The following is a 22,300-nucleotide window of genomic DNA, read 5'->3' on the forward strand; positions in this document are numbered from 1 at the left end:
CGATAGGAAGGTCGGCAGTTCGAATCCCCACAACGGGGTAAGCTCCCGTTGTTCGGTCCCAGCTCCTGCCCACCTAGCAGTCTGAAAGCACATCAAGTGCAGATAGATAAATAGGTACCGCTCCAGCAGGAAAGTAAATGGCGTTTCCATGTGCTGCTCTGGTTTGCCAGAAGTGGCTTAGTCATACTGGCCATATGACCCGGAAGCTGCCTGCGGGCAAACGCCGGCTTCCTCGGCCTATAGAGCGAAATGAGCGCACAACTCAGAGTCGTCCGCGACTGGACTGAATGGTCAGGGGTGCCTTTACCTTTATACATGCAATAAACGAACAAACAAAATTATCTGATTCATGTCTGCTCTCTTACTCATCACATTTTCCCCTATCCCAAATTTTCTCTGGTGGAACCCCCCCCCCCTCTCTCTCTCTCCTGGCGCTATTTATGGTGAGGATTCACAGCTACAAGCAACAATGTAAGATAGCTTCTTCTTCATGACAGCTTGTCCAAAATAGATAACTATGCAACATGGTCCCAGGACTTCAGTTAGCATGCATGACTGTGTTTCAGAAGTAGCTGTTATTAGCAGAACAGCAGGAAGCAGCATTATTAGGCAGAAAAGGAGAGCGTGGAAGTGACCTGGAAATTATAAATAAAAGGCAAGGGGCAAAATTGAGCGACATGGCATCCACATTAGCATCGTTATCTAGATAATGGACACCAAGAACAATGCTTGTTATGTTATGAACTGCAGAGGTTTGCTATCTCTTGCACAGGCAACAGCAGCTTTGCAGACTCTCCATCTGATGATTAATTTGAAGCCACTCCAACAGCAGCGAAGGAAATACATGAAAACAAGCTACTTTAGCTTTTTATCACGTAGGATTGCACATCAATCGGCAGAATTGTGAAGTCCTTCTGACTGCAGCAAAGGCTTCCCAAGTGAAATTAGATCTTATCACAAATAATCCATTGCACGGTGAGGAGGGGGATATACTTTGAATACAGAGTATCTTTATTCTAAGGTGCAAGTCAGTGGCAAACAGGCTCTATATCTGAACATTCAATATCAAATCCCAATCCAAGGTAGATATTCACAAAGTAATATATATTAAGTGGTACCCTAAATGTTAGGCAATTGCCTTATTTTTCCCCAAGAGGGTTGTTAAATTCACCCCCATCTTTTTGAAACATGTGTTACTATGTGTGATTTTTAATTATCTGAGTCTTTCAATTAATTATCTTCTGTTGCTGCTGCTGCTGTTATGTTGTTTCCATGTACATGGCATTTTACAAATATATTTATTTCCAACCTTTCCATTCCACTTTTTACCCGAAGAGCTCAAGGCAGAGGCTACAAAGTTCTCCTGCCTCCTAGACTGAGAGCTACTGACTGGCCCATGACTATCCAGTGAGCTTTGATGCCGAGTTAGGATTTGAGCCCAGGTCTCCCCAGCCACAAAGAATGAGAAGGTTGGTCTGTACACTGAGGACCTTTCCATCTATAAATTAGAAACAAAGGAAACAATAGAGGCAGGGGAAGGGAGCGGACCAAAGGACAACCCTTTGTTAATCCCCTTCCTGTATTCATGCTCCATCAAATCAGTACACCAAAAGTGGTATCAAATTGTATCCCCTGTAGCACAGATGGGAGGCAGGTAATGCATATTAGCATTAATTGGATTGGACAAATACCATAGCAGATTTGATGCAGATATCCGCTACAGTCCTAACCTCACTTTCCTGGCAGCAAGTCCCACTGTGTTCAATAGGTCTTACCTTTGAGTAGACATGGTTAGGGTGCTGCTGTCAGACTGTGGCTGAGTGCACACCATACATTTAAAACACATGACTTCCTCCAAGGAATCCTCAAAACCATAGGGTGCTGCAAACTGTAGCTCTGTGAGGGGCAAACTACAATTCCCAGGATTCTTGGGGGAAGCAATGCGCTTTAAATGTATGGTGTGCATACAGCCCCCAATATAACAAAAATAAACGACTCTTAGCAGTGCTTGGTTTATAACACAGAGCACAACTACTTTACAATATGAACATGGGACATCCAGAAAGTGTAAAATAATGCAGCTACATAAGAAAATGAATTTCCCAAAATATAATGTAGATTGTGCTTGAATCTTCCTGTTGCGCTTGCCATCCTCTCCTGCCACACCCTTTAAGAACCACTGCAGTCTGGGGTGAAGCTGCTTAACCCTTTCCTTGACAGCCATTTTCCCTTTCAAAACCACCCCTCCTGCTGCTTTTCCAGCCATGGAAAGAAAAGACAAGGGGATCCTAAAAATGCAGCTGCAGAGTTGGGTTTTGAACATTTTGATTGGAAAACAACAACAGGAAAGTTCTTTCCTACCAGCTAGGCTCAGGCACAGATTGAAGCCACTTTGCTTCTCCTTGGGTGTGTCAGATCAGTGCAGCATTGCATCCAAGCCAAGGTTTGACTTATTGTACTACACTGAAATGTTTAAATATTTCTTTGATTGTCACTGAATCGTCCCACCACACTTGTCATCCTCTCCAGCCACACCAATGTGGCACACCACGGATCTACAACCTCATGTTAATGATACCAGTGTAAAATTATACAATCTATTTTATATACTGGATAAAACATCACAGCTAAATTTAATTGATCAGAAAAGTGGGTTATAATAAACAATGGCTGTTTTATGCATAATCACTGTATATCCCCACCAGTGCTTGGCCATTTGGAATATGAACCACTCATGAGGCTGCATTTAGAGCTTGTAGTACGCATTAATGTATTATTACAGCTCTTTTCATGGCAGGATGTTGTCATTCTGAAATACAATGTGCAGCCAGAGCAAAAGCTGCCAACAGTGATAAAAGGCTCCAGCATTACAACAAGAGCATCAGACAATGTCTGGGGGAACGTAACCATTTTGAGCGACACCGACTGCTGAATGACTAGCTGAAAGCAGTTTTCTGCGTAGGTGTTACTAAATGAAGGAGTGAAGTCTGCAGGGTCCTTCTAGCTCAAAGTTAGCCATTTTGTGAGCGTTGCAATGGGAGGTGTGAAATGTTTTGCAGCCAAATTGCTTCCCCTTCTGCTTCTCCTAGCAAGATAAGCCCTCAAAAATGACAATTGTCCATTCCATTTTCACACACACGAAGGGGCCATGACATAGTCCCAACACCACTGCTAGATGTAAACACACATTCAGACAATGGCAGTTTGCGACAGTAACTGAGGAGTTAGCAACCTCTGCAGCTGTGTTTCTTGGGGGCGGGGGAGGTGGGTGGAATGTCCTTACTGGAGGGCCCTGGAAAGCAGCAGAGGCTATTAGTCTAGAACCATGAAGCTGTGCAGCTGCTAACCCAAGGCAATAGTGCCGGATTAACCCCTGTGGAGGCCCCTAGGCAGTCAAACTCTTGGGGGGCCCCTCACAATTTACTTTGAAACTTCTACTCGGCTACTCGCAAATATTCTACTAGGATCTGAAGTTGGTGGGAACTCGCAACACACCAACTCACAGAAAGCTTCATATCTGGAGGTTTCTCATGTGCGTGCTCTAACGGGATAGCATTGAACTAAGAAAGCTTGATTTTGATTTTCTTTCAATATCAGATCAATATTATTTTGATCCATTGTCACGAGGCCTCTAAAAGGTTGCTCTCAATTGCATCTCTGGTTGCAACCCATTTACTTGAGCTCACCAAAGTAAATGAGAAAACCAATGCATCTTCCATGAATAGCTTTTCCATTTGGATCTGCTTCTTGGTCATGTTAAAGTGTGACATGGAAGGAAGGGAAAGAAGATCAAAGTTGTTGATAAACAGAAATGGGAAGGCATAGTGTGTGTGTGTGTGTGTGTGTGTGTGTGTGTGTGTATGTGTGTGTGAGAGAGTGAGTGAGTGAGAGAGAGAGAGAGAGAGAGAGAGAGAAATTAAAAGCTCTAAATAGCAAAAGTCAATGTGAGTAAGTTTTTGTGCAAATTTGTTCTGTCTCTAAATACTACCTCTGTAGTTTGTGAGTTGGTTATTCAGAGACCTACTGGAATTTGCCAGGTGTAGACCTAAATGCTTATTTGTAAATGGACTCAATTTCAAAGTTGATGAATTGAAATGGCTTTTAGGAAATAAAATTGCAAATCTGGCTTGACAGGCTATTCTGGGGGAAAAAGCATGACCTCTGTAAGACTCCATTAAGTACTCAACTCCATTTATATCCCAGCTTTAAGTAAATGCCAAACAAGAAAGCCAGCATGTTGATGTGGCAGTTTCAGATGGGACTTAAAAGTTCACTTAGAAACTGCACCCTAGCACATACAACAGGGCAGAAAATTACTTTGGTTGTTTACCCTGCTCCAGAGTTACAAGACTAGCTCAATGGAGACTTGATCGTATTTGCTAAGCCAGAGGGAGGCAGCTACTGGTCTACTCTTTGCTGTGTTGCAGTTTTGCCATTCCAGATAGTAGCTACCAACCCAACAGAGATCAGGAGACACAATGAATGGCCAACAGGATTCTACCTTGACCTGAATCTAAATCCAAAGTAGGATGCTGGAAATATGGCAGCTGGAGAGAGTGCAACCACACAGAGCATTTTCCCGAGCTACACAAGGGAAATCAACAACTATGGAAGAGGCAGAGAAAGTTGCCAGAGGAAGGCTGCAGCAGGTGGACTTCATCCACTGCCATGCTGATGGAGGGACACTTCCCAAATAGCTGCACTGTCCTCATCAGTGAGGACACCTCCAGCACTCCTCCCCTGTAAGATGCCTCCTTTCCTATCTCCCACTCTTGTAGAAATGCCTGAGAGACTGATCTTTATGCCCAGATGGTCCCGATCCCTCTAAGCCAATTCAAGTAACTTTCTCCATCCTTCTCATCCACACACACAAACCCAATAGCTACGTTTTCACCTATATTCCCTGGGGTTCAGTTAGCAATGCTTGGCTGTTGTTTTGTATGGGACTCTAAATTCAGTCGTAGCAAAGTATGATGCCGCCAAGATAATCTGGGACAAGGCCAGCAGCACCAGTGCCCTCTGCTCCAATATCCACCCAAGTGCACGGATGGTAGTTGATTGAAGAGGGCCTTGACTCATAGTTGCTGATATTTCTAAATGCAAACCTGTGTATGTTTAAATATAAAATGGATTGTGCAGGTTCATGAGTTTCAGTGGGATTTTACGATTACGTATCTAGTGCTATGTTTCAATTGCACTCAAACTGAATCCATTTGTCACTTCCAGAGTACCATCTGCTCCTCAGAACAAATGTCATTTTATTGACAGCAGTTGTCACAATGTCTTCACTTACAACCATCTAAAATTACTTCAAATGCATGCATTCTTCTGTGCGTGTTCAAATAAAAATCTACATGCCATGTAAGAAGACTGACCGCCTCCTCTCAAAAATGCCTAGACCTGACTTCCATGCTATTCTAATCACATAACATCTGAATTTTTATCGTCTTTGATCTCTGAAAACATGACATTTATTACACCAAAACATCACTGGAAAGCCTAAATATAGCTTTAGGGCAGGGTGGGGCAGAGATCTAGTCAGTGGGTCAGATCCTGAGCTCACCCATACACCATGGGCAACTTCAGCAAGTGGGTGAGGCCACCCCACTCTCAATCACCTAGCATCATGATAACATCAGGTGATTCAACTTCAAAGGAAAGAGATGGGAGTGCACTTTATGTACACTCCCAGTTCTTTCCTTTCTTGCTTTGCAGATGCAGCTTCAACTCAAAGGAAGATCATTTGAATTCAAGCCAAGGATGTAAAGGGATCATTCTTCCTTCGCAACTACAGCTTGAGCCTTGTCTGCAAAAGAATATCCTCTGCATCCCCAGCTTGAATTCAAGTTGCATCTACAAAGGAAGAATCTGGAGTGCACATCAGCATTTAAAAAAAAAAATGCTGCCCCTTTCTGCTGCCGTCCTAGTTCTTTTTTAGCTGCAGCATGAACTTTCAACAAACTAGTCCTGTTAGTGGACGCCCTCACAAAGAGGTTCGCTAGAGCAATGGTGCTTTCTGCCCTTCTCTCTCCTCCTGCCCTGTGCCTCCAGAAACTGGCTCAAGTGGGGTCAGGAGAACCCCAAGGATATCACTGGGAGGGAGATTATTCAATCTGGCAAGCTGAAAACCTTGTGCTGATGGAACAATGGTAAAGGCATTATGCTGAATTCCTCCCATAAACTACAAGTTATGGGGAAAGATCCAATGTAGTACAAGCGTCTGCTTATGTAGCAAAAGCTTATTATTGTTATTCCCCCTCCAGCCCCTCAAATTTTCTCCATTGGCCTGGGGGACCCCTCAAGAGCAGATTTTGGGGGAGCAGGGTGTCTGGAGGGGGAAGAATATAAACCACAAGTCCCAATGAGGGCAGACCTCATTGGATGTTATAGATATGTGTTTGAAGCAGGGAAGCAGGATGTCTGCTAAGACCTTTCTAGCCCCTGAATTCAGCAAGTGTTAAATATATAAGCCATGCTAGATTCCTGGTGAAGCAACTGCCTGGGTGATGGGCCATTAAGGGGAAGAAAGGAAAGGGACTCTGTGTAAGGTGGTAAATGGGTGGGGCCCCTTTCTCAACTTGTGGACAAAGCCAAGGTTGAGAGTTGCAGAGATATGAATCAGAAGAAAAGCAGCAAGCTAGGGAGAGAGACAGAGCCAAGGCTGAAGCTGTGGGAGAAACAAGACCCTTTTGGGGGTGTTAATGCAATGAACCCCTCCATCATAGACTCAAGTGTTTCCCCCCTTCTATTTCTTTCTTTTTAAAAAAGGCACATGAAACGTGATCACACATATGTGTAAATAAATCTTATATCATAAAGACACCAGTCTCCACTGTGCCTCATTCTGAAAGAAACGTGAATTCTGTGTAAGTGCCTGGAACCCCTGGAATCTTGCACCGTTCAGATTGGGGTGGCGTGCAACACTATAAATACCAATCATTAAAAAATATGTATATTAGCTAATTGATAACCTTGTAAGCAAGGACAAGTGTGTGTGGATTGAATGAGCAAAGAAATGTGTAAGTGGCAAGAAAGGCTATATTTTGGTTCAGATTTCAAATGAGATTCTTTTGAAATCCAATCAGATATTTTTTTTTTAGTAGGGCAGAAATGCTTTCAGCAGATGTAATTATCACCCTAGCAAACAAAATGCACCAGTGGCAGAAGCCAGGATGAAGCTGATCTGCAGGATGAGAGCTGCTGTCACGTTTCATAATCCCGGTTTCAAAGTTTTTGTCATGAATGACCCCCGGAGGAAATAGGCAGCAAAGATGCATGTGGGTAAGCACATATTCCATGTTCAATAGAAGAGCTTGCACCTTAGAAAGGATTACTGTCTAGTAATCAGGTTCTAATGTGTTAAGTGCCTTAGTAGTAGTGCGAAGGAGGAACACGCTACATTCTCAAACTGACAGACAAGCTTTGTTACTAGAGGGGGTGGAAAACCAAGAGTCCATTCAATGCACATAACAAACAACGAATGTAAAGATTCTGTTAATTTAAAAGACTGCTAATGGAGGAAGACAATAGACTAAATTTCAATTCATAACACAATACGCACTTAGGTCCTCCTCAACTAAACTTATTCTTTGACACCTTTTTCTCAGACGTAGTGACAAATTGGTGCCCCAAATCAGCTATGCAGGTCTTAAAAAGTATTAGAAGGGGACAAATTGAAGTTTCTATAGAGAGAATGGATTTGGCATGTGCTTCTAAAAAAAATGAAGTGAGCTTTATGTCAAGTGGGGATTTGAGCCCTGGTCTCCTGGGTCCTAGTTTGATCCTGTAACCACTACAGTGGTATCTTGGGTTAAGAACTTAATTCATTCTGGAGATCTGTTCTTAACCTGAAACTGTTCTTAACCTGAAGCCCCACTTTAGCTAACAGGGCCTCCTGCTGCCGCTGCGCCGCTGCTGCACGATTTCTGTTCTCATCCTGAAGCAAAGTTCTTAACCCGAGGTAATATTTCTGGGTTAGCAGAGTCTGTAACCTGAAGCATATGTAACCTGAGGTACTGCTGTATAGCGCATTGATTTCCCTTCCCACATGCCATCACCCTGTTCCTGAATGACATGTAACTGCCATCTCTTTCTTTTTGTAAAAGGCACATGAAACATGACCTCACATTTCTTATATCATCCAGTTTGGTCCTGGAAGAAAGCAAACCCCTTCCAGAGCGGTCAGGAAGTCATACTTCGCTAGGCACAAGTAGGTGAGAAAAATGCCAACCGGATAGTTCAGTATTTAAATTTTCAGCCAGTCTCTATTTATATACAGTTCAGAATGTGCTGAAATAAAAACTAAACAAAACCAGGCAGAAAATGCAAGATCTGAGTCACAAATGACATTAGTTAAATGTCAGAAATCTGAAACAGCTATGATATGCCTACTAGCTGTTGGCTCAATACTGAAGTACGCCTAATATATAAATGTGGTGTTGTCTGCAAATATCATTCAGTGCCAACCAGCCTTAAAGCTGGCTCAGACTGACCAACGTATTGCCCCCCCTTGCATTTCCTCCCTGCTTCAGTGCCTGCCATCCTCAAGTACAGAACACAGAGCCGCAGGACAATGTTGAGATCAGACAGAAGAGATGGCTGAGTGAATATCCATTAGATCCAATCCTTCACTGCCCTAAGGTTTACCTGCATCATCGGCTCCAAAGTTACACACATGCCACTCCGTCCAAAATGGAAAGGAGTCTTGATAATGGTACCAATCGATGAATAAAGAAGCACAGAGGTACAAAGAAACTTTGTCACAGCACAGTACTACCATAGTCATTAACTGCACCAGGGCAGTTAATAAAGACTAGGCACCAGCCCTGAAAGGCAAGCTGTATGCCATGCTTTCTCTCTCTCTTGCCATCACCCTCCTCACTACTCTTACTTCTGAGTAGAAGGGAATCTTAGGGACTGTGAGTTTAACCTGGGGGGGGGGGAGTTTACTGTTAAGTAGCAGTAAATGGGGTAGAGTAGAGCCGCCCTCCCAAAATAAGAATCAGAGCTCCAATTGCAGCCAGGGATAGGCGAATCTGTCAATTTTTGTTTCTCTCTGTTTCTCGCCTTTATTTACCATAAGCTCAGATCGCCACATGTCCACATCAGTTCACAATTTCCATCAGCATTTTATTTTGATTTTCTCTCAATACAGATATTTTTGCAAAGCAAATTTCCCTAACAGAATGCATTTCTTGTAGGCTATGTTTCACTAATATATGCATTTTTATGCACACTTAATCCCAGTGTATGCCTTTTTGCATACATTTCTTGGCCAGAGAACTCTGTTGCAAAATTCAGAGATGTGCAAATTTCGAAGGATGGGTTGGTTTCGGTCCACATGCTGTTCAGAAAAGTGCGAATTAGGTAGGTTCACCTTTCACCGTGGACGGAATCAAAGTTTTCCCCCATCCCTATCTGGATGGTGCTGGAAAAGGCAGGGTGGTGGTGAGGCTGGACCTGTGCAGAGGCACCAGTGGAGCCAATCCAGTGCCTATACAGCCCCAGCCTCTCCACTGCCCTGCCCTGCCCCACCCCTGGGGCAGATGGCCAACTGGAGGGATGCCACTGTCAGGATGGGGCTCTACAGCTCTCCCCCACCACACCAGCTACTGCTGTCACTGTTCCCTAGCATTGTTCATGCTAGGGAATACAACTGCAATCTGACAATAAATGAAGCAGTATTTTGTTCTTAACAATTCTTCTGCATTTTTACACATACTCCCTGCCCCATGCGTTTTCCCTGTTTTTGTTTTTGGTCTTTGAATCCAGATCTGGGGGGGGGGGGGCTCAAATATAACTTCCTCCTCGGCCCTCTCCTTCCTCAAGTAGTAACTGTTGGTCTCATGCCCACAGCCTCCTCATCTTTGCACTTTTAATTACGGTACCCCCTTCATGCTTATAGTATAGTATTCTCCAGTGCTATGGAGCTACTGCAGTTACATGCTGTTATGGGGAAGACTAGTGAAAAATTTTGCTCCAGGTTCCACCCCACACCCCTCCCCCAGTAAATCTAGCCTGGGTGCACTTTCATTTATGCCTTGTACCAAATCTGTGTGACAATGGTAAGTGTGTTATCATGTCCACCCTGAAACAAGTGGCTCAATAGTATCGGGAAAATATTTAATACTAAAATTGAAAAGCATTCGTCTTAGCCAGTATTTTGTGTCAATAAGGCCCACAGGGTAATTATGTATTCTATTTTTTAAAAAAACTTTGCTTTTGCAACACTCCTTGTCTGATCAATATTAACACAAACAAAACTGGCTTCCAGCTATGGAAAGGTATCATTTTAAAATGCATACCTATCAAGAAAACCTGTGGTAATCAATGGGCCACAGAATAAAACTTGATTTCCGTTAAGTCTTATACGTATTGCATATAAGAAACACCATACTGTTGCATGCTACCCCAATCTCCAGGCGGTGCCAGATTCCAGGAGTTCCAGGCACTTACCCAGGGTTTGGTTTCCTTGGAATGAGGTATAATGGGGACTGATATGTCTCTATAATATGTGGTTTATTTACACCCACCCACACCCTGAGTTTACAATGGAGGGGTTCACAGCAATAACACCTCAAGGGGGCCTTGATTCCCCCATAGCTGCAACCTTGGATTGAAACAGAAATCAAACATTGCTCTCACTGTGTTTCCAGCTTGCTTCTTTGCTTCTAGCTCACATTGCTCCACTCTGGCCTTTTGTCTTTCTAACTACCTGTGAGTTGAGGAACTACGGTACTTGTACCATCTCAGACAGAACCCCTTCCTTTGTGCTCCCATTATCTCAGCAGGAAGTCAGCTTGGCTATTCTAGGAACTAGAAGGGAGCCCAGGCATTCAGCCTAACCCTCCCCCCACAAAAAAATCTCATAACAATACTAAATCAGTGAATAACTTAAAAGAAAAACTCCTCAAGTATCACTCAACAGATTGAATCATCCAGAACTTTAGCACTGTTTAATTATTCCTAAGGGCTTTTAAATAAACCAACCTTGTGTTAATTATATTTTCTGAACTTGACTCAAAATCTTTTCAGCAGTGGATCATTAAGGAAACTTGGCTTCATGGAATAACGGAACACTAAAGCAAAGGTGGATTTAAGGGAGTGTGACCACTTCAGTCGCACTAGGCAGAGACTCTCAGAAGCACTGCCCTGTTAGCCACTTTAGTTGTGAAGCTGTAGAGGACATCAAAAATTGTGTGAGATTCTGCAGAGCATGCAAGATATCACGCGATCTCACATAAAATTGGCACCAATGTTAGCGCCTCTTCTTTACCAGCAGCAGAGCCTTCAGGATGGGCAGAGAAGTGGCAGCAGGTAATACAGCAGTGCCAGCAGCAGAGCAGGCCAAGGCGGCACATCCTGTTTCACCTCAAGCAGCAAATTGGGACACCCTGCCCTGATAAAGATGGATGTGTGTGTTATATGCTTGGAAAGCTCACTAGAATCTGTATGCTACCATCATAACTAACATGATTTTTCAGACCTTCCTAAACTTTGACAGGCAATGCTTTATAATCCTCTAGCAAAAGGCCTCTGAAATAGAAGTGTGCGCACACACCATTGGCCCCTAGCGCTATTAGATGTCACAACAACAAGCAGATATGCACGCAACCATCACAGCATCAACAGTGATTCAGTTGACAAGCACCCACACACATAAGCCAAGCTAGGGAAGGAAGACAAGAAAGATTAAGGAGCTGCCATTGCATCAGGTCAGACCACTGATCCATCTAGCCCACTGTTATCTACTTTGATTGGAAGTGTCTCTCCAAGTTCTCACGCCTTCCTTCACCTGTTATATGATCCTGTTGTCTGGAGTTACCAGGGATTGAACTTGGGAACTTCTGTATCAAAAATATGTGCCCTACTACTGAGCCAGGGTCCATCTCCAAATCAAGTAACTGCTTTCTTCAGAGGAGATTTCTTAGGGAGGCTCTACTTCAGTGGACAATCACTAGGCCTTTATTATCTGGCTACCTAGGGTGTGTGTGTGTGTGTGTGTGTGTGTGTGTGGTTTTGTTTTTTTGTTTTAGAGAAATGAGAGGTATAAGTACTCCAACCTGAATAACTCCAACATGAAACTGCAATTCTCATCAGCCCAAGTGAGCATGGTCAGTGGTCAGGGATGCTAAAGAGTCCAAAACCAAACACCCTATATTCCTTTTGTAGCATACAACTTGGTGGTGGTATTTTAAGTCATAAGATGTGCAGGGCAGCCATGCATAATGAGGAAAATAAAATACAGTCAACATATTACCTTGTTTAAACAAAGACAACCAATGTACAGATAGCCGAATTACAGCAGCAGAAAAGAAAGAAATGTAAGTTGGCTAAACCTATTAGCAGGGCAGGAAAACCTTTGATTGCATTTCATATAAGGAAATACATTTTCATCATGCCCAGAAAGCAGCTATAAACCTGTAAAGTTTCAAGCAGCAGCATGACTGTGAAAGGATTGTCCTTTCCATCAGACTCTACTGGCAAAATCAAACTTGGTCCAGATAGACTTACCCCCCCCCCAAGAGCCTTCTTGGCTAGTTCTGCCTTTAGTATGAAAATACAGTTTCATACTAACATGGAAAGTAGGCTGGAGATTGGGGGGAAAGGTGGCCTCCCACCACCTCCAAGATGGATCAGCTGATGCTGTGCAATTCATAATGGGGGATCCAGACGGTCCCCCTCAAATGTGCCATGGGACTGTGGAGGTTATAGACTTACACATGTAGAACTCCACACAATGAAAGATCCAGGATAATACACACATGGTGGGTGGAGCTCTATGCACACAGATCAATATGAGTGTAGAGTCTATCCCTTTTCAAGTGCATGGAACACATGGTTAGTGAAGAGGGGGAGGCATTGGGCATGGTGGCGGCAGGTGACAGTTACCCATGCAGCTTCATGACCTCTATATGTAACATCTGAGTGTCCGGGGGTGGTAGGAGTCAGGCATTTGAATCTCCCAATAGTGACTACAAAAGGTAGAATTTAGGAAGAACCAATCTGTGCATCTCTTTTTGGAACACATGGAGGAAAATGCTTCCCGTCTCCCACACAAACAGGGTTCTCAAGAGGGAGTCCCATTGCAACCAAATACTCTATGCATTAAACATTAAGTAAAACATAACATTTCCTCACCAGAGCAATTTCTTCAGATTTTGCTTTACTCCTTTGGAAACGATTTCACTTCCACTATATGCACCCACACACTTCCATTATTACTATTATTATTGGCATAATTATGGCTTGTTTGCACAGCTTTCACTTAACTTGCATTTTATGATGGGAGTGACTGTTCCTCTGTGTCTGCAGATACTAAGAGGATCTATGCTTACCTGTGCACACAACTGCATAGACTGTCACATTATGTGCAGATGACTTTTTTTTTTTTGCATCATCCACGTTTCCATAAATAACCTTGCACATTAAACATATTTGTATCTTCTACAAATGAATTCTCACATGAATAAATACCCGGGGTGGGGGAGAGAACTGTGCTTAGCCAGTGAAGCGCTCAGAATTGGTGTGGGTTATTTCTTACATCCAAGTGGGTGTGCACAGGACTGCAGCCTGAATTAACCCTCACCTGCCCCAGGACGCGGGTGGCGCTGTGGGTAAAACCTCAGCGCCTAGGACTTGCCGATCGCATGGTCGGCGGTTCGAATCCCCGCGGCGGGGTGAGCTTCCGTCGTTCGGTCCCAGCTCCTGCCCACCTAGCAGTTCGAAAGCACAATTAAGTGCAAGTAGATAAATAGGTACCACTTTCTAGCGGGAAGGTAAACGGTGTTCCGTGTGCTGCTCTGGTGCCTGTTCACCAGAGCAGCTTCGTCACGCTGGCCACGTGACCCGGAAGTGTCTGCGGACAGCGCTGGCTCCCGGCCTCTAGAGTGAGATGAGCGCACAACCCTAGAGTCTGCCAAGACTGGCCCGTATGGGCAGGGGTACCTTTACCTTTACCTTGCCCCTGGAGCTTATTTCTCACATTGGTTTTCATAGTAAAGTCAGGTATTGCCAACCTTTTTAGGTTGTAGGAGCGTTCAGATTTTTGAGTAAGAGCTGTGGGCACTGGATAGAAGTCAGATCCCAAACAAAACTCACAATTAATCTGAGTTTTGAAAAGTACACAGAGCTAAAAGAAGTGGGAAAGAGCATCATCACCCTTATAAATACCTCCTTCAGCTCAATGTACTTTTCAAGGGGGGAGGAAAGTGACTACACTTCCCAGCTCATGATTAAGGGGGCACTGAATGTAGAGGTGCTAAGAGACTATGTAGGCAGTGAAGGAAGGCTTCAGGGGCACTATTGTGCCCATCACAGGGGCCACATTGGCAACCCCTGGGAAAACCATTAGTGAACATAGAGATAAAAACAAAGATTTTAAAAAATGCAAGGGGGAAATTTGTCTTGCATGTAGTTGCATGGATAGAAGTATGACATTTCATATACATAATACATTTAAGAGATCAATTACATTATTTTTCTCTCCCTCACACATAAAAGTTACATTCTTTCACATGATGATAAAGAGAGTTTGTCCTAAAAACACCTGATAACATCATCAAGGATTCCAGCCGGAACAAATCTCATGACCTAACCCACTGTTAAGGGAAATAAGCCACCCTTAAATACAATGTTTAGTGCCAGATGTCGTCCCCCCCCCATATAATTATGCAACAAGTGTATGAGATTAGCATTGAGTTGCTTAGCAAAACAAGGGTTCAGAAATGAAAGGAATATATGGGCAAAAACCTCACTGTATCAGAACACCTCTGATGTGACCCCAGCTCATTTACACATATCACCCCACACTCTAGGTTTCCACTATGTACAGTGTAGAATTAAAGTAGCCACTAAAACTACAGGGCAGCTGGCCCTTTGCAGTAGTAATTACTATTCCTGCTCACATTGTTAAGCAGATCTCTGCAGAACACCATTTACAGAATTCATACCATACCAAATTATGAAAACACAGGAGAGGGGTTTCATATTGAGAAGCATAGCAAAACGAGGAATTTAAAAGCATGCATCCAGAGGTTTGTTTTCGGAATGTAACCATGTGTGTATTTTTAAAATATTCCCCTCAAAAACACCAATAGATTATTCTGATGATCCTATAAAATGCCATTTTTAGGAACATACATCCAGCTGTCTGCAAACCAGAGGCACAGTTCCAGTGAGAGGGAGGGGGGATTATCCTGTGCTTTCTGATAACAGCTGAGTCAGATTCAGATCAATTTTTGTTTCTGGAAAAATCACACCTGATCTGACACTGTACATGTCAGGATTTAGCGTGAAACAAATGTTTCAAAGCTGAAATATAAACTGCTTGCAATTACGATCTACAGCAGAAATAAAGACAGTATTTCTATCAGTGCAAACCGACTGGATGTTGTTCTCCTAATGCTGCTGTTAAAAAGGGCTTGCACCACACAGACCAAGGCAGAGATCACAGCCAGTTAGTATCATGGTGATCTTTTTGTAAGCTAGATATCCTTTAACACACATCTTAGTCGCCGCCACATCTCTCCCCTTTGCACAAATACTTGGATTGGCATGTCTCTCCCAGCAGCCCTGCCTGAAACACCTACCGCGGAAGCAAGTCCCCGTGACTTCGTTGTGTTTACTTCCGCATAATGCGATTAGAAGCAGGGTGCCTAACAGGTGTTAAAAGACTCAAAGGAAGGCACAGGTATATAGAAGTCTATGGCACACTCTTACGTGAAAACACAATGGCTCACTCCCAAGTCCACATGCAAATAATCGGGGCTTGGTGTTTGGCACACGAACGGCTCGGAGCTAAAGAACCCTGTGGGGCTGTCCAGCCTGACGGATGGAAGCGTAGCGTTTTGAATTAAGGAGTCGTGCATTATATTATAGGACAGCACTTCTTAAATAACCTTTAAAAGGAGGTGGGGTTGGGGTCAGAAACTTTTAATTCTACACAGCAATAAGAGCCTATAGCCCTAGTGCATCAGCTCGGAGATCGATCCCCTCTTTGATTTAACTTAATTCAATATACATTACGGGTTTTCCAGTCACACAGTTCGGAAGGAGTTCCCATCACCTTCCTTGAGAACACCCAGGAGGTCAGCCTCATTAATCTCCCATCGCCGCCACCAACCTCGAAGACGAACGCGAACAAAACAAAAAACACACACACCCTCGGCTGGCTTTTGCTAATTCACTTCGGGCTGCAAGCACCAATCGATCGGAAAGTGCATTATTAAATTAAAAGTTTGCGCCGTTGAGTAATGGCTATAGGGTTAAAAGGCCCGCCACGTTCCCCAGCTGCGTGCCCGCCCCCGGCCGCCCCAAACAATGCCTGGATCAGTCTATTATGCCCTGGAATGGACGTGCCCACCGGGCCGGGGTCGGGACTTGGCCTGCGGTCAAACGCCGCTTCCGAGCCCCGCGCCTGCCCAGCCGAGAGGTTGCTCGCTCGCTCGCTCCCCCTGCGCAAGGTGCGGAGTCCCCTCCAGAGGCCACGCCGCCCACCCGAGCAAAAGCGCGAAGCCGGCGCGGCAGCAGCCCGCCTCTGCGGGAGGCAGGGAAGGCTCGCCACGTTCCCAGCCGCTCGGAGTTTTCAAGCGGGGCTGCCTTCTTCTAACGAGGTGGGATCTGGACAGAAGGAAAGGAAGGTGCGCGCGCGTTCGGTTTCCAGAAACGGATCTGGAATGCGCCCCCCCAAACGCAGACCTCTCCTTCCTCGGCTCACCCACTTTCCTCGCCTCCCAGTCTGAGAGAAGAAGTCCGACGCGAGAAAAGCCGCCTGCACTCACCGGAGCTACGCACTCCCCGCCCCGCTGTGCCAAGCCATGGGCATCGAGGGCAGCCAGCAAGTCCCAGCTGGGGTTAAATCCTCGGCCGCATCCGCCGCTTGCAACAATCCCCACCGAATCCCTCCTTCCTCCTGCTCAGGTGCCCAGAAACTCCGCGCGCGCTGTCTCCTCAGGCGCCCGCCCGTGCCCGGTTATTATTCCATCCGCTTCCACGGCGCTTATCGAGCTGCTGCTGCTGCTGCAAGAGGCTGCGTTTCTCCACTTGCGTGCCGCACCTCGCCGCTCCAAGCGGAGCGCATAGCGCCGCCTGGCTGCCGCGCGCCAAAACCGCGGCGTCGGTGTCCAGAAAGCTCGGCACGGTGCTGGGCCCTCCCGCCTTTTTAAAACACACCTCAGCTGAGCGGAAGGGGAGCGCGCGGCTTGCTCGCGGGCGCGTGCCGTTGTAGGCGCCGGCAGCCAATAGGGGAAGGGAGCGCCCCAGCTTCGGCCCGCCGCCCTATTTTGCCCCATTTGCGGGTTTTCAGTGGCTCGCGCCTTTAGGACAGGCGCTAATTGGCTGCCTCACAAAAACCCCGTGTCGGTCATATGGAAGGAGAAGGCGACGGTGCCCTAAGCCTGGGGCAGCTGCTGTTTTCTTCTGCTGGGCTGGGGGTCGGAAGAGCGGGAAAGGGTCATGTTGCCCAGGGTACATTCATCGTTGCACCCCCAAGGGTGTAGGAGCTCTGCAATAAACAGCACTCATTTTGAACGTAGAGGCTTTACAGGCAGTCAGGAACTAGCCAGTCTCAGAATTTAGCTGCTTTTATACACCCTCAGCCTATTTAGCTAGGTAAAGACGACTGAAGTGATGGTGTTTATTATGCATAATTTGAGTTGGCATGAATAAGCCACCTTAGGAAACTGGTGAGACAGTATATAGGCCTACTGCCAGAAATTCTGTGGTGAGGTTCTTCAGTTATACAATGTACCCAAATATGGGTAGCCAGACAGGGGGAGAGTTCTTTAATTTCTTTCAAATTAATAAATATACAATTTAATTGTATAGAATGATTAAGCACCGGCCATCCCAATGCCTTTACACTTGTCAGTAACACACTGCAAAGTGGCAGCAGGTTTAGTTCTTACTGAGCAGTGAACCTGCAAACTATGTCTGAAGACTAGGGATATGCCATTGGGTTCCTCTTCCCCTATTTTGGACATATTATTCTTTCCCAGTTGTCATAAGTATAGTTTGTGATGACAAAAACTTGTTAGTTTTCCGCTCATATCTGATCTGGTTTGAAATTGCCTCCAAATTTTGCATGCCTACTTGGGAATATGGAATTGGCACATGAGAGGGAAGAAGGAAGCACTTTTTTTTTATGCCGTGCAAAATGTTGCCAGTTGCACCCAGGCACAAACTGATGTTTCCAAGCTCTGCTCTTGGAGATGAACCCACAAGGCCGCTTGTGCTGATGCTACAGAAATCTCCCTATGTCACTGCTCCCCTGCCCTTACACCAGTACAAACCCCCCTGTCTATGGTTTGCTACACTGTGGACAGCAGCCAAGTCACATAATGTGCTGCTGCACATGGACTATACATCACCACCTGCATTCAGTTTTATATGGCATCCATCCATGCTGCTCGTCTGAAGCAAGATCCATCTGGCTGCTTCACTGTTTGATGCCTGCATTGCAATTAGCACCTCCTGCATCACAAGACCCAGGAGCACTGGCACTTGTTTTGTTTTTCTTTTCCTTTCTAAATAGCAGTTTCCACCCTTGAAACTACACAGCATCATGTTAATATTTTCTAGCTGCTTTATACAAATATGGAAGGCTTGATCTCATAGATAAAATGCTCACAGGTGCTGTTCCTTAAGCATCTCAGGTGGCCCAGGTATTACTCGGCTTGTTCACCTTACCTGCCTACTGGGCTACAGGGTTGCCTTATGCCTCCGTGTAAGGTTTGCTCTGCAGTGTCAGGGAAGGAGACGGAAGCAAGTTCCTGGCTCTTGTGATGCAGGATGTGCTAATTGCAATGCAAGCATCAAACTGTGAAGCAAAGGCTTCTTAACAGCATGATTCTCCATCAAGGATTTTGACAGCAAATCCACCACTGGGGGATTGCTTTTCCCTTTTCCCTTTTCGGAATACATTTTTAAATATATATGCAATTACGTTTCTATTTGCTATGGCAACTTACCCATCCAGAAATTTGTGTTGTGCTCTCATTGGGAAAGGGTTCTGCATTTGGCCCCTTATTTTGTGGCTATGGCTGAAGAAGGAAGAGTGAGCTACAGTTGCTTGCAAAAGGATTTACTAATTTTTAGTTGAAAACAGCTCTCCTGTAAATTGATCCTTGGCTATTCAGATGGTTTCCTGAAGTATCAGTACCATTTGCCCCTAATGCCCCCAGAATACATGACAGAACTCCCTTCTTGCAAAACCCAGATGAAATAGCCTTATGCATTAGCTCTGGGAATCTAGTCCTGATGTTACGCTCTGTTGCCTTTTCTACAATAGAGCACAGCACTGGGTTGATAGAGAGCCACATGGGATTACATAGGGGAAAGCACTGAAATGCTGAAATAGTTGAGTCAACTGGATGATAAATGAAAGGCAGACTCTCATTACAAAGGGAGGCAACTGTACTTGTTTTTGGAACTTTGTATACTTTGTTAATGCTCCTGTAGCCTTTTTCTTAAGAGCAGTAGAAGAAAATATTTGGCAGCTGGTCAGTGTAAGAAACAGCAGATCTAGTCAAATGAACAAAGATAATCAGCAAACATGTTTATTTTCTTTTTTAAAAATAATTTTATTAACCGACCAATCAAATCAAATCAAATCACATCACATCACATAAATTCCGAATTACAAAGCCAAATTTTAAATTTTTGTTGAGGGGACCCATATTTCAAGTTCCGAAGGGGGATTCCGATCATCTTCTTGCTACTGCGTTAATATCCAAATCAGTCCAAATAAAGGTCATAATTCTATCCAGTCTTATCTTGCTGTTTCCACATCTCATCTTGTCCATATATTTTTTCTCTTTTTTCTTTATGATCTCTTCTGATAATCTCTTTAAGCAGATAAACACCAGTTATAATCCTGTGTGAATTTTTCCGTTCGTCCAATCCTCAAATCGAGATGGTTTCCATATATCATCACTTTCATAAATAACATCGCTCTTTCCATCATTAATCGCAAAACTGTCGTTCTTAAGTCCCTCTGAGGAGTCTCACCCACAATATAAAAACATCTCTATTTCTCCTCCCAGACTGAAGTCCTCTGACAGAACTTGCCAACATGTCGACGGTATTTTTAACTGCGTCATTCCGAAGCTCTTATACTTTCCACATTCTTCTTAAAACATGCTTTGGTTAGAAAGTTTATCTCCACACAGTCATAAATCCACAGCTTAAGTCATTAAAACAACATTTCTGACTTGTGGGGGGTAGGGATTCTTGGTTAATCACTTAGAGGGAAAAAAAGGAAAGTTTTTCCCCCTCCCCCATCCAGTCCTTTTGCCATACCGAGCCTTGGCGTATCTTCTCATGATTTATCTTGTTCCTCCGACCTGTCTTGTTTATCAGAGATCTCTTCAGTTAGCAGTCTTTACTCCCCCTCCTTCCTTGAAATATGTGCATTCTCTTCCTCCTAATTGTTTCTTTTGAAGTTCTTGCAGCTAGAGGCGCGGATCAGAGACAGCGTCCAGGAGCGCCGAGATCCACAGGAGGGCATTCTGCCTAGTACCCCCATCCCCACAAATTCGGGGGTGGTATAGGGCACAGCAGGCAAGGGCAGCCCCCCCACAACCTTGGGGGGGGTAGGGAGGCTATTTACTCCCATCACAGCCTCCTAATTACCTCGTGTGGGTTGGAGAGATGTTATTGTCAGCCATCTTCCGATGCGCCCCTAGTGGCCCCTCATCAGCAAACATGTTTCAATCACTTCATAAGTAAAAAGTTTAACAGAGAAAAATGACAAGAAAAGGCTACAAAACTTCTAGAAAAGGAGGAAAAGAAATACTGGGTGGATGGAGAGAAAGTACAAGAAAGATTGCACTTAAATGCCAATTTTTAACTATGTGTGAAGTTCTAAGTTAAAGGACACAATGTGTGATTGCAAAGGTGACCTCATGTAACCGTGATAAAAGTCACAAAAGTCCCCCTACAAACAAAAGTAGAATTTGTTGATGACAAATGTATTGACGGGGTCCCTGGACAAGTGGTGGCCTTTTTAATTGCAGACTATTTTTATACTTAATTCCAATGTCCTCTTATCTGGGATGAATCTCATCTTCACAGAGCAGTTTCTATTTTCCTCTCTGGACTTGAACAATGGTGCAGTTGAGGAGGATGAAATAATGAGCTGTTTTTCAGGCCATTCAACAAAAGTCTTCAGTTGGGATAGCTACAAGAAATTCAGACCACAGCTCAGAGGGCTTGTATCGCCTAAGAATTTTACTCCAGCCCAAAGCTTCTGTGGAAATAATCTGCTCATGGTGACCACCAGCTGGAATTCATGGGATGTGATTCATTGAAGTTGAACATTATAATACAGAATAGGACTTTAGTGCTTCTGGCTGGACAGAACAGCTCCAGCCTGGGATCTGTGCAGAAGATAAACAGCACTAAGAATAGTTGCAAAAGAAATGAGAGCTGGGCCATAAAGAAGGCTGATCGCTGAAGAATTGATGCTTTTGAATTATGGTGCTGGAGGAGACTCTTGTGAGTCCCATGCACTGCAAGAAGATCAAACCTATCCATTCTTAAGGAAATCAGCCCTGAGTGCTCACTGGAAGGACAAATAGTGAAGCTGACACTCCAATACTTTGGACACCTCATGAGAAGAGAAGACTCCCTGGAAAAGACCCTGGTGCTGAGAAAGATTGAGGGTACAAGGAGACCAGACTCCATGGACCAGAGCACGCCAGGCACTCCTGTCTTCCACTGCCTCCTGCAGTTTGGTCAAACTCATGTTCGTAGCTTCGAGAACACTTCCAACCATCTCGTCCTCTGTTGTCCCCTTCTCCTTGTACCCTCAGTCTTTCCCATCATCAGGGTCTTTTCCAGGGAGTCTTCTCTTCTCATGAGGTGGTCAAAGTATTGGAGCCTCAGCTTCAGGATCTGTCCTATAGTGTATAATGAGTTGGTATCACATTTTTTAAAGCATGTGGAATGGACTTTTTTCTAGATTGCTTTGTTTATCAGTGAACCACATCTTTGTTGGTAAAAACTTCATTGGTTTGAGATTTATCACATGGGAGTATTTATCATTGTTTGAATAAAATCAGACAAATCTGTGGAATATCCAAACTTTGGCTCATCAGTAGTATGAATATTTATGTTTCCTCTGTTCTGCAGATGGTAGCAAAGTGATAGTAACAAGTGTATCACTAATTATGCAATTTGAATGGGAGTGATAAGGCAGAACAGATTTCTTTACACTAGTAATCTAATTTGCTGATAAGAAACTTCAATGAAGCTGCTAATTGGAGATCCTGTTAAGCAGGACATCAGCCATCATTAAATG

At 44.3% G+C, this 22,300-nt stretch overlaps 1 protein-coding gene across 3 annotated transcripts in view; it reads right to left on the bottom strand.

Moving 5' to 3' along the window:
• Window positions 1–17,196, bottom strand: part of RASGEF1C (RasGEF domain family member 1C) — a 79,680-nt gene extending 62,484 nt beyond the window's left edge. For 2 of the 3 annotated variants that reach the window (XM_083488190.1, XM_083488191.1), the window contains exon 1: window positions 16,782–17,082. The gene's annotated coding sequence lies outside the window, so the exon portion shown is untranslated. Of the gene's footprint in view, window positions 1–16,781 lie in introns of all 3 variants that reach the window. The other variant, XM_083488192.1, reaches the window with a different exon arrangement.
• Window positions 17,197–22,300: the final 5,104 nt, after the last annotated feature.

This window comes from Podarcis liolepis (genome assembly GCF_965112155.1).
Source record: "Podarcis liolepis genome assembly, chromosome: 2".
In the NCBI taxonomy this organism is placed as follows: Eukaryota; Metazoa; Chordata; class Lepidosauria; order Squamata; family Lacertidae; genus Podarcis; species Podarcis liolepis.